This window comes from Danio rerio, chromosome 1, assembly GCF_052040795.2.
Source record: "Danio rerio strain M-AB ecotype USA chromosome 1, GRCz13ab, whole genome shotgun sequence".
Lineage (NCBI taxonomy): Eukaryota > Metazoa > Chordata > Actinopteri > Cypriniformes > Danionidae > Danio > Danio rerio.
In genome coordinates this window covers 860,082-872,500 of record NC_141021.1, presented here as the reverse complement: position 1 = coordinate 872,500, position 12,419 = coordinate 860,082, and the positions used below count along the sequence as shown (strand labels likewise).

Sequence of the window (12,419 nt, the reverse complement as noted above, 5' to 3'; positions counted from 1 at the left end):
GAGCTGTTCTCCAGATACTTATTCTAGTTTATTTCAAAGAAAACACCGTAACTGCAGCCTCCTGAGCAGCACGACCTCTGACCTTTGAACTCTGAAGGTCAACAGAAGGTCAAATCCTCAGAAATGAACGGTACATTCCAAATTCAGCTACTTTTGGTGGACTCTTTTTAACGTACTATGGTTTGAGACACATTATTTAGGACGGATAGTTTCAGTATATCACTGTGTCTCCCAAATCTGCCATTCCAACGCACATTCACATTCTTGCATGCTTGCAACTACACCTCTGCAGCTGTAGTTAGGAGCAAAGCAGTGTTCCTGGCTGTGTTCTATTCCAAGTTATCCCCCCTATGCCCTATTAATTTAGAACATTCTAAAGTTTAAACTGGGAATGATTAAATAAAGCATTAAGCTCTTCTCTCTTAGGTGTAATTTGCTTTCAAACTATTTTTACAGTTCAGTTTTAGCGATCTTCATGTTTGTAATTGCGTTCCCTTCGCAGTGCACTTTGAAAACATTGATGCCATTTTGAACGCAGCCGGGGCTCTATTATTTAAAAGCGGAACTTATGTTACACTGAAAAAAATATGCCTGCAAAATTGTTGTAAACAATTTATTTGTGCTGAATTTAAACAAACAAATTAAATTTAATAATTCTCAACTTAATTTGCATGTTTAAACTCAGCCCGAATAAACTGTTTACAACCACTTAACATAAAAAAAATTCGTAAAACCAATAAATCATCTTTGAATAATTTTTTCAGTGTACGTCTCCAAAGCTCATAAAAAAATAATAATATTTAGCATGCGCTAATGCTTTTAATTTACAGGTTATTTATCAAGTATCTGCACTGTATATGACATGGGCAACCCAGGCTCATTCTGAAAACGTAGTCCAGCGGACGTTTCTGGAGATCGCAAGATACGTCCCGGGAGGTACGTATTTGTGCAGTTTTTGTTTTCGTGAATCCGCGAGAGGCCGCTGTGTGCGCTTTTTCGTATCTCGAACGTCTCTCACAAGTGCCGTTCGCGCCCGCACTGTTCTCGCGTCAACCCACCAGAGGCCGCTGTCTGACTGACCGAATGATTGACTGCGCGACCGGCAAATCAGCTGACCGGCCCTCCTCCTACCCTGAACCCAACCAGTTTTACTGATTGCAGTTTTACCCGCTCACTTCCCTAAACCCGAGCAACAATTTAGAAAAGCCGTCTAGTAAAAGAAAAGCCCTCGTCTGTTTTTTTTTTTTTTTACCACGTTTTCGGATTTCACCACGTTCTCACCCTGTTATGAACTCTTTCGCTTTATTTTTTGGACTCTGTTTTTGTCTTACCTGATTTCTGGAACTGCTTTTCCCCGGACTCGAACCCGGACGCCTTTGTAAACTCCTCCACTCTGCATCTGAAGTCCGCCGACGCACACGATGAGCTGACCGGACAAACTGACTGCAGCGGGAAAGCCCTCCACATGGAGGTAAGCGGTCAGCCGGCAAGCGGGAAAGGGAACGGCGTTACACCGCCCTGTAGCGTTCGCTTAAAAAAATGAAATGCAGCCATACATACCTCCCGGGACGTATTTCGTGGTCTCCAGAAACGTCCACTGGACTACGTTTTCAGAATGAGCCTGGGTTGGACATGGGCCTGTTGGTTCGAACATTTCTGCAGTGGTTTGCATGTGTCAATTCTAAAAGTCGACTTTAAAAAAATAAAGAAACAATATCCTACTTCATAATAATAATAACAATAGTGGGTGACGCGGTGGCGCAGTAGGTAGTGCTGTTTGAGCCTCGGCTGGGTCAGTTAGCGTTTATGTGTAGAGTTTGCATGTTCTCCCGTGTTGGCGCGGAAGTGTGTGTAAATGAGTGTGTATGGGTGTTTCCCAGTGATGGGTTGCAGCTGGAAGGGCATCCGCTGTGTAAAACATATGCTGGAATAATTGGCGGTTCATTTCACTGTGACGACCTCTGATTAATAAAGGGACTAAGCTGAAAAGAAAATGAATGAATGAATAGTGCATTGTTAATGAAATATATTGGCTACGTGAGTAAATGTGTCTCGTGCTGTTGTGCTTTTTAAATCATAAAATGTCCTTGAACTATAAAACAGCTCAGTAATGGTGTTTTGTATTGTTGTTAAGGGACTCCGTTTACATTGTGCAAATGTTTGATTTGACACCAGCATTGCCTCAACAATCTATATTTGGCTCGGTGCAAAAGAAAACAATATTAAAAGTCACGACGTGATGATATCTTGGCAACGGGACGCGATTACCTCAAAATTACCTCAACTTGTAAATGTTGATGCAAAATATTATCTCTCACAGAAAATGATCCAAAAGAGCCCGAAGCGGCAACAAAGAGCGGCGAGACTGAGCAGGAGGGGTGTTTGCGTGTTTGTGTTTGCCATCATGCTCTTCAAGCCTGTCATTGAATGAACAATGATGATTACAGCTGTGCACAATCACAGCACATCACGCCAAACTCCTGTGAATGACAGGGCACGAGTGATCCGACACACACACTCTATTACAGATAACTCACTGTAAAACTGCAGCATTGGAGGAGCTGTTCTGCTCTCATTCATGTTGGAGCACATACTGAAGTTTAACTCTGCATGTGACTGTACAGATTTCCACTATTTGACGGCTGACTTTGATTTGTTTGACAGATTAGATCACACTTACTCTTCATAGTGACACAATTGGCAGATTGAAAGTGACGGCTAGAGCTCAGTTTAATCCACACCCTCACAGTTCCTTCACATCAACACACTGAAGATCATTAGAGCCAGATTTGCTCTGCAGTGTTGAGGTTATCCTCTTATTGTCACCACCCTAGTCAAACTACACATATGAGAAATGATTGTAGTATTTTTACATCTGAAAAAAAAAAGTGTAAAGTTGTAAAGTGTTTTTGAACCTTACTGTAAAAAATTATGTAAAGTACATGAATGTTCTACAGTTGCTATGGTAAAACAACAACTACTGTAATTGATCTGTTGTGGTGATTCTACAGTTGCTATGGTAAAACAACAACTACTGTAATTAATCTGTTGTGGTGATTCTACAGTTGCTATGGTAACACAACAACTACTGTAATTAATCTGTTGTGGTGATTCTACAGTTGCTATGGTAACACAACAACTACTGTAACTAATATGTTGTGATGTTTCTACAGTTGCTATGGTAACAACAACTACTGTAATTAATCTGTTGTGGTGATTCTATTATTGCTATAATAATACAACTACTTCTGTAATTAAAATGTTGTGGTGATTCTACAGTTGCTATGGCAACAACAACTACAGTAATTAATTTTTGTGGTGATTCTATTGTTGCTATGGTAAAACAACAACTATGGTGATTAATCTGTCCTGGTGATTCTATTGTTTCTATGGTACCACAACAGCTACAGTAATTAATCTGCTGTGGTGATTCTACAGTTGCTACGGTAACACAACAACTATAGTAATCAACCTGTTGTGGTGATTTTATTGTTGCTATGGTAACATAAAAACTACAGTAATATGTTTTGATGATTCTACAGTTGCTATGGTAACACAACAAATATAGTAATTGATCTGTTGTTGTGATTCTACAGTTGCTATGGTAACAACCACTATAATAAATAATAAATCATGTTTGTGCTTGTGTGTGTGTGTGTGTGTGTGTGTGTGTGTGTGTGTGTGTGTGTGAGTGTGTGTGTGTGTGTGTGTGTGTGTGTGTGTGTGTGTGTGTGTGTGCGTGTGTGATTGAGTGAGTAAGTGTGTGTAGTGTACACAGTGTATTGTGTATGTGTCCATGTGTGTGTGCTGCACTGACAGTGAATGATCTGGCACACTGTGAGCGTTCTGTATGAATGAAGTAATATTGGCTCTCAGCTCATAACACAAGCTGAATGTGGTGGACTCGGAACAGCCCATCTGGAGATTCTGGGTCATTCGGGGACCCACGGGTCACATGAAGCGGCTCTGAGCCAATCACAAACACTCATAACATCACAGTGTTAGTTCAGAGTCCAGCACATCTCTATTCTGCATATGCAACATCTGCAATAACAACACAAATCAAGACAAATCATTCATATTTATTGATTTCTAAATTCATTTTTTATGACATATTTTTTATTGTCCGTCAGTTTCCTTGAAAAACATGTACATGGTTGTACAGAAATCTTTGGCAAAAGATTGTAAAAGTATACTTGTTATTGGGAGCGATTACTTGTTGTGGGGATTTTTTGTTGCTATGGTGACAACAACTGTAGCAATGAATCAGTTGTGTAGATTCTACGGTTGCTATGGTAACACAATAATTACAGTAATTAATCAGTTGTGGCAATTATACGGTTGCTATGGTAACACAACTATAGTAATTGATCTGTTGTGGAGATTCTACTGTTGCTATGGTAACAACAGCAATAGTAATTAATTTGTTGTGGCAACTATACGGTTGTTGTGGTAACAACTATAGTAATTATTCTGTTGTGGGGATTCTACAGTTGCTATGGTAACACAACAACTATAGTAATTGAGTTGTTGTGGGGATTCTGTGGTTGCTATGGTAACACAACATCAATAGTAATTAATCTGTTGTGGTAATTATACAGTTGCTATGGCAACAACTCTAGTCATTTATCTGTGTTGGGGATTCTGTGGTTGCTATGGTAACACAACATCAATAGTAATTAATCTGTTGTGGTGATTCTACAATTCCTATGGTAACACAACAACCATAGTAATGAATCTGTTGTAGGGATTCTACAGTTGCTATGGTAACACAACAACTATAGTAAATAATCTGTTGCAAGGATTCTATAGTTGCTATGTTAACACAACTATAGTAACAAACACCCACCCTCTAGCAAACACACACACTGAGCAAACACAACACACACTATAATAAACACACTGTCTCAAACAAACACACTCTCTGAATGATGCATAAGATGAAAGCCCCGCCCTCTAATCAATATTCAGTTTCAATTAAAAGTACATCAGTATTCTGAAATGAAAGTCTCAGCATCTTCTGGTGTCCGCGTATACTTTAATCATCACTCATGAAGCTCTTCTTATTTCTGAAATGCTTTATTTAAATGATCATTTAATGATGTGGAGCTCAGAGATGATCAACTCCAGCTCATGAATAAAGCCAAACACATCCACTTTATGGCAGGAATAAATCAGAAAGCAGGGCGTTGCATGAGGGTTCGAGAGTTGATGCTAATTTATTATATGCTGGAAACGTTAAGCAGATTTTACTCTTTAAAAGCAGCATCAGATTTAAAAATAGGAGGATATAAAACAGCATGTCACCGTTATTTTCATGTCATCAGGATTTCTCTAATGGAAATCTGCTATGAGTTGTCAGGAATGCATGCGCTGTTTATGAATGTAAATGAAAGCATGTGAGTTTTTCTCCGTCTTAAACTCCTGGACTCAGCGTTTCTGTCCGTCTGATCTACAGCATCATGTTGTATGAAGGGAAACTTTCAGTCTCGGTGGATATTTTTGTTTCCTGCACACACCATTTAGAGCTCGTTTTTCTATTCCTTTATTTTTTAGTCTTGTTTCTTGTCTAAATATCTAAAAACTATTAAAGCAAGAAGCATTTTCTATAGACAAACATTTAAAATTATTTTAAAGAAAAAAATATGTTAAAATTAAGTGTTTTTACTTAATACAAGCAAAATAATCTGCCAATGGGGTTAGAGAAATAATCGTTTTCCTTTGAAATTAAGATTATTTTGGATGTTTTCAGGAAAAACTCAACTTTATTTCAGACTTTTTGGATGTTTTGACGAGAAACATGACAAAAAAATATAAGAAAAGCAATTTTACAGTGCATCTGGGACATTTTTTTAGAATAAACTTTATTGTCATTACACATGTACAAGTACAATGCAACACAATGCAGTTTAGGTCTAACCAGCAGTGCAATAGCAGCAAGTGCAGGATACAGGAATAAGATAGAAAGTGCAGTTACAGAAAAACTATGGTGATATTCACAGATGGATGTATCAGCATTATATACAGGTTGTTTTAGCTATGAACAGAGATTTACAATAAATTAATATGCATTATGAAATAAAGTATTGTAATTATAAATTTATGTTCTGAATTAATTTATTGATATAATTATCTTAAGTATAAAAAATTAACAGTGTGACACAGTGGCTCACAGTGGCCTCACAGCAAGAAGGTCACTGGTTTGATTCTCAGCTGGCTCAGTTGGTGTTTCTGTGTGGAGTTTGCATGTTCTCCCCGTGTTGGTGTGGGTTTCCTCCGGGTGCTCTGGTTTCCTCCACAGTCTAAACACATGTGCTATAGGAGAACTGATCAACTAAACTGGCCGTAGTGTATGAGTGTGTGTTTGAATGAGTGTGTATGGGTGTTTCTCAGTAGTATATTGCAGCGGGAAAGGTTTCCGCTGTGTAAAACATATGCTGGAATAGTTGGCGGTTCATTCTACTGTGGCGACCCCTGATGAATAAGGGACTAAGCTGAAGCAAAATTAATGAATAAATTAATTATTCAAGTAAAGATATAAAATGAACTCATACAAATAAAATATACATGAACAAATTTTATAATAATAAATTAAATAATAATAATAATAATAAAATAATAATAATAATAATAATATAATATTAATAATAATAATAATAATAATAATAATAATATAATAATATAATAATAATAATAATAATAATATTATAATAATAATAATAATAACATTAAGCAAGTTTGAATTTTGATCTTTAAAGTAAACAAAGCATTTTTATTAAACGTGTAATTTAATGTATTTTATTGTAATTCTATATTTATATTAATAATTATTTTACTGATGGATTTATTTCAGATAAACAACAAACATAATAACAACATATTATATTTGATAACAACAATGAAACAAACAAAATTAATAAACCTTCAATAAAAATCTACATATAGAAATGTTATTAGTTCAAAACATGAATAGTATGTCAAAACTTGTTTCATTATTAAACCTATGACACCCATCTGAAACATAAAACAGTTCATTTTGATATCAAATTAGTATTTAAATTTTTAAAAATCTATTATTTTTTTGTAACTATATATTATATAATTATATTAAGTAAATAACAAAAAATGTAACTAAAATAAAACAATAAAATGTACATTATCTGATTTATTATTGTGCATAATAATAATGAATACGAAAATAGAGGGGCGACACGGTGGCTCAGTGGTTAGCACTGTGGCCTCACAGCAACAAGGTCACTGGTTTGTTCCTGCTGCTGTGGTGACCCCTGATAAATAAGGCACTAAGCCAATATGAAAATGAATAAATAATAATTGTAATAGTAATAGTAATAATAGAACACACACCGAAGTGAATAAACTTTAACTAAAACTGTTTACAAAAATAAAACCAAGTGTATCTGAAAACCCCAAAAGTGAGTTTATTAATGAAATAATTTTAAAAGCTGTTGTTTTTCAACCTGAATATAAAAGCTGAATCACAGTGAACATGTCGCAGTATTCCTGCAGTAAATATTGTTTAATGTATGTCTTTAATATCTGTCCTCAGCTGTGCGTCCTCATGTGTTGCGGATGCTGTTTCATGTTGACTACACTCCAGATGCATGATGATATTTTTCCAGCCCTGACCACAGAAATGAGGGGCTTTCCAGATCATTCACAGACTTTACGTTTGTAGTATAAATACATTTAGTAGCGTACAGGAAGCCAAAGCTAAGCAACATTTACATTACATTTATTTATAACTCTCCTGTTCAGCCAATAATACACTAAATTAGAGTTTCTTACAGTATACATGAATAATTGAAGACAGCAGCAAACAGACAGATAGCTTTTTTACACCTATTTAACAGAATGGAAATGACATCTGATCATATTTAGTGCACATCTTTGTTTGTGTCATGCAGTGTTCTTTTTTCTGAAACAAAATCAGGTGCAACTCTGAGATCTTAAAATGTTTTATTAACGTTTTATTTTGCTCTCTTGGGTCATTCTGTGTTATCATCCTCCAACATTATGCGAATGTTATTTTTGAATAATATTTTCATCAATGTTTTTCGGAATGTTTGTGACAAAGTAAAAGCTGTTTTTAAAAATGAATCTTATTTTTTAATGTTTTCAGAATGTTTTGGAATGACGTAGCAACAAAAACATAACAGTTTAACACTGTAAAAACATGTAAGCGTTACTACTTTGTTCCAAATATCCCAGACACAATGACATTGAACTTTTAAAAAAAAAGTTTAAAAACATTCAAAAACAAATTTTAAGATGATGTAAAATATAATTTTAATTTTGCTATGTTGTTATAAAACATTCTGAAAACTGTAACTTTTTTTAAACATTGCTACTTTTTTCAGAACATTCCGAAAACATTAAAAAATATCAGTTTTATGACTGTGCAAAATGGTTTTTAATGTTGCTACTTTGTTATAAAACATTCAGAGAACTGTAACATTGTTTTTTAATTGTTACTTTGTTTCAGAACATTCTGAAAACATTCAAAAACAATAGTTTTTGGAATGTTTGGAACAAAGTAGCAACTTTTTTTAAATGGTACAAAGTGTTAATTTTATTTATTTTTTTTTTTCAGAAAGTTTGGAACAAAGCAGCAACATTTAATAAAACATTACCGAGTGTTAAAAACAATATTTTTGAATCTATTCCGATTGTTTTGAACAAAGTAAAAAACATTTTTTTTAAAAGTTGCTGTGGTAAAACTGTTTTTTTTTTTTTAATGTTTTTAGAATGTTTGTAACAAAGTAACAACATTTCAATAAAATGTTACAGTGGTAAAACTGTTACTTTAACACTGTATAAAAATGTGAAAAAAAATTTGAATCTTTTCGAAATGTTTCAAAAAAGTTTTTGTAATGTTTTGAAACAAAATAGCATTTTTTTAAATGTTACACAGTGTTAAAACTGTTCCTTTTGAATGCTTTAGGGATGTTTGGAACAAAGCAGCAACATTAAGAAAATGTTACTTGGCGTTAACTTATTTTTTAAATGTTTTCAAACTTCTTTTAAAAAGTTCCAATGTTAAAACTGTTCATTTTAAATCTAGTTGAAATGATTTGAACAAGGTAAGAACATTTTAAAAAACACTACAATGTTAAAACTGTTCTTTTTGAATGTTTTTGGAATGTTTGGAACAAAGTAGCAACATTTTTTAAATTTTAACTAATAAAATTATTTTTGGAAGTTTTCGTAATGTTCTGAAACAAAATAGCAGCTTTTTAAATGTTACACAATGTTAAAAAGCAACATAAATGTTACAAAATTGTAATATTTTAACGTTTTAAGTTAATTCTGAAACTTTGTAGCAACATTTTTAATGATACACAATCATAAATTAATCATAAATAAATTAATCATAAATTATGTGCAATAAAATTGTGTAAAAACATGTTTGTAATGTTCACAGTAGGACCTGATAGCTTTGAATAAATCTTTTAATACTTAAATGTTTTTATGTTGCCAGATTACTCTTTTAAAGGGCCAGTTCACCCTAAAATGTCAACTCAGTCATCATTTCTTCATCCTCCACTTGTTCTAAACCTTTTTAAGTTTCTTATTCCAGTTAAACACAATTGAAGTTATACTGAAGAACGCTGGGAACAAAGAAACAATTGCTTTCCATAGTCCTTTTTTGCTTGTTTGTTTTTACTATGGATGTCAATGATCGCTTGTTTGTTTATTTGTCAGTTTTTTTGGCTTGTTTTTTGCAACATATCTAAACAGTTAAAGGGCCGGTTCACACAAATATGATGTAACTTTATTATTTCTTTCTTTACTTCAAAACATTTTGTTCAACTGAAGAAATAAATCCATAAAGTCAAAGCATTTTTATCAGAACTGTCCTTTTAACTGTGGACATGAGCTTCAGTGTCTTCATTATATTCATCTCCTGCACTTTGCGAGTGATTTTAGCCGTGCTATAATATAATTGTTTTGTTTTTCCTCTGGATATATTGGATCATACGGCCCAGCCCAAAACACACTGCATCTCAGACTGTTATATGAACTTCACACTGAATTTGTCCCGTGTGTCTTTAAACTGTAAATGTCTTCCATATGTAGTGTATATGGTTTGCCACGAGTGATGTCATGTGTGTTTGATCCACGGCTGCAAGTGGAGCCGGAGGTGGCAGGTCTGGGATCAGTCCAGACTGCTGATGCAGGCCTTTTCTCCTTCTTTTTTAGGCTTACACGGGTCAAATGCTCTTCATTTATTTATATTTTCCCTTTTAAGGTTCACTTCATGTCCCTTAAAGACACAGTTCACACAAATATTGAAATTCTGCCATCACCAGCTGTGTTTACATGCAAAGATTTAAGCACAACACCGGAGGATTGACTAAAACAATTGTGAATAAAGCAGCATCAGTCAAAGAGAAGAAAGTCCTGCTGCTCCTGTGCAGATATAAGTGTCCCAGCAGGTACACATCATCAGACGTTAATATTAGGTTAGATTTAGGTCGTGACATCAGGTGACCAAAATTCAATGTCTAGCCAGCGTCTAAGGACAATATTATTTTGACATCTGTTAATGATGTCAAACGACGTTGATATTTGGTTGATTTTAAGTTGTGTTGGAAAGTGACCAAAATCCAACGTCATAGTGGTAACGTTCACACAACATCAAGGTGTAACATAGACGTTGATATTTGGTTGATTTTAGGTTGGACATTGACGTCAGCCTGACGTTGGGTTCTGACGTCAACCGGATTTTCATTTCCAAACAAAATCCAACATCCCCACATCATTGGCGTACAACGTCAGTATGATGTCATGTTGATGTCCTGTGCCTGCAAAGGTAGTGCACTGTTGGGATTCTGCACTGTGGTGTTTCTTCTCCTCTAATAAATGAGTTGCGCCTTAGAAGACCAAGACCAGGGGTATCCAAACTTGATCCTGAAGGGCCGGTGTCCTGCATATTTTTGTTCAATTCAATTCAATTCAATTCAATTCAATTCAATTCAGCTTTATTTGTATAGTGCTTTTACAATGTAGATTGTGTCAAAGCAGCTTCACATAAATGCTCATAGTAACTGGAACAGTGTGGTTCAGGTTTTAGTGTTTAAGTTCAGTTCAGTTCAGTTTAGCTCAGTTCAGTGTGATTTAATCATTACTGAGAGTTCAAACACTGAAGAGCAAATTCATCGATGCGTAGCTCTACCAATCCTGAACCATGCGAGGCAGTGGGGACAGCGGAGAGGGAAAAAAACTTCACCTGATGGGATTGAAGAAAAAAAACCTTGAGGGAACCAGACTCAGTTGGGCACGACCATTTTAATTTCTCCGCTGGCCAAAAGTCTTGTGCAGAGCTTCATTCGCCGTGGTTAAGGCTGGAAGATGGCCTCAGCGAAGACTTGTCTGTCCCTGGAGCGTCGCTGGAATCAGACTAATGTTCTCCACTCCCCACGACCATCAGCGCAGCAGCAGCTCAGGATATGGCCTGGTCCCGGATATGGAATCCTTGGGATCATCACGTCGCTGGTCTTGGATCCAATCAGTGACTCCGCATAATCTGAGGACCTCGGGATGAGTATCCCCAGGTAAAAATAGGGTTCCAACCCCAATTAAACACCTGAACCAGCTAATCAAACTTAGGTATACTAGAAACTTCCAGTGAGGTGTGTTGAAGGAAGCTGGAGCTAAACTATGCAGGACACCGACCCTCTAGGACCAAGTTTGGACACGTTGGAGTTTGGAGATTTGAATGTAAAATTCATTGAACGTGTTTGTTGAGAAGCTCTTTTTTTAAAACCGCATGGCTTAAACTGATCTTTTTTTTTTTTTTTTACTTTTTTTTTTATACATTAAAACATTTTACAGAACAGAACAGTCAGTGACAGCAGCGATTATTAAGAAAAAAAGAAGAAAAAAAACGACAGTAGCCGCAGATGTAAATTTTTTTAAAAAATTACAAAAAAAAAAAGAAAACATACAATATTTTCAGTTTCAAAGGAGCTAGAAATACTACTGTGTCCTATTCAGATACAACTTAACAGATGCCCATCTTTGTTTAAAAATGTCCAGTTTTAGTTGAAGTTGAGCACTCATATACTCCATTCTATATATACATTCAAGTTTTTCTATTGTTGGAGGGTGTGGCTTCATCCAACTTATTGTTATGGTCTTTCTTGCACTTAGTAAAAGTATATGTAGTATATATCTCTGGTTTTTATTATATATATCCTGGGTTATCCTTTCAAGCAAGAAATACAGGGGAGTAAAAGGTAGATCTATCTGCATAATTTTCATTATCTCAATCTTTATGTAGCTGCCCTTTGGTTTCCATGAACGAGACAGAGAGTTTCTGACGGGTGCTTGATTCTTTATTATGCTCAAGACGAGAGCCATTAAACTTTTCGCTGCGTAGCACCGTGAAACTACAC

General features: G+C 35.3%; 1 long non-coding RNA gene across 1 annotated transcript; it reads left to right on the top strand.

Annotated features, from left to right (window-relative positions):
* The first annotated feature begins 8,530 nt into the window (after nucleotides 1–8,530).
* Nucleotides 8,531–12,419, top strand: LOC147846624 (uncharacterized). Its single transcript, XR_015476056.1, has 3 exons — nucleotides 8,531–9,151; nucleotides 9,221–10,960; nucleotides 11,587–12,419. It is a non-coding gene; the product is annotated as an uncharacterized LOC147846624 (long non-coding RNA).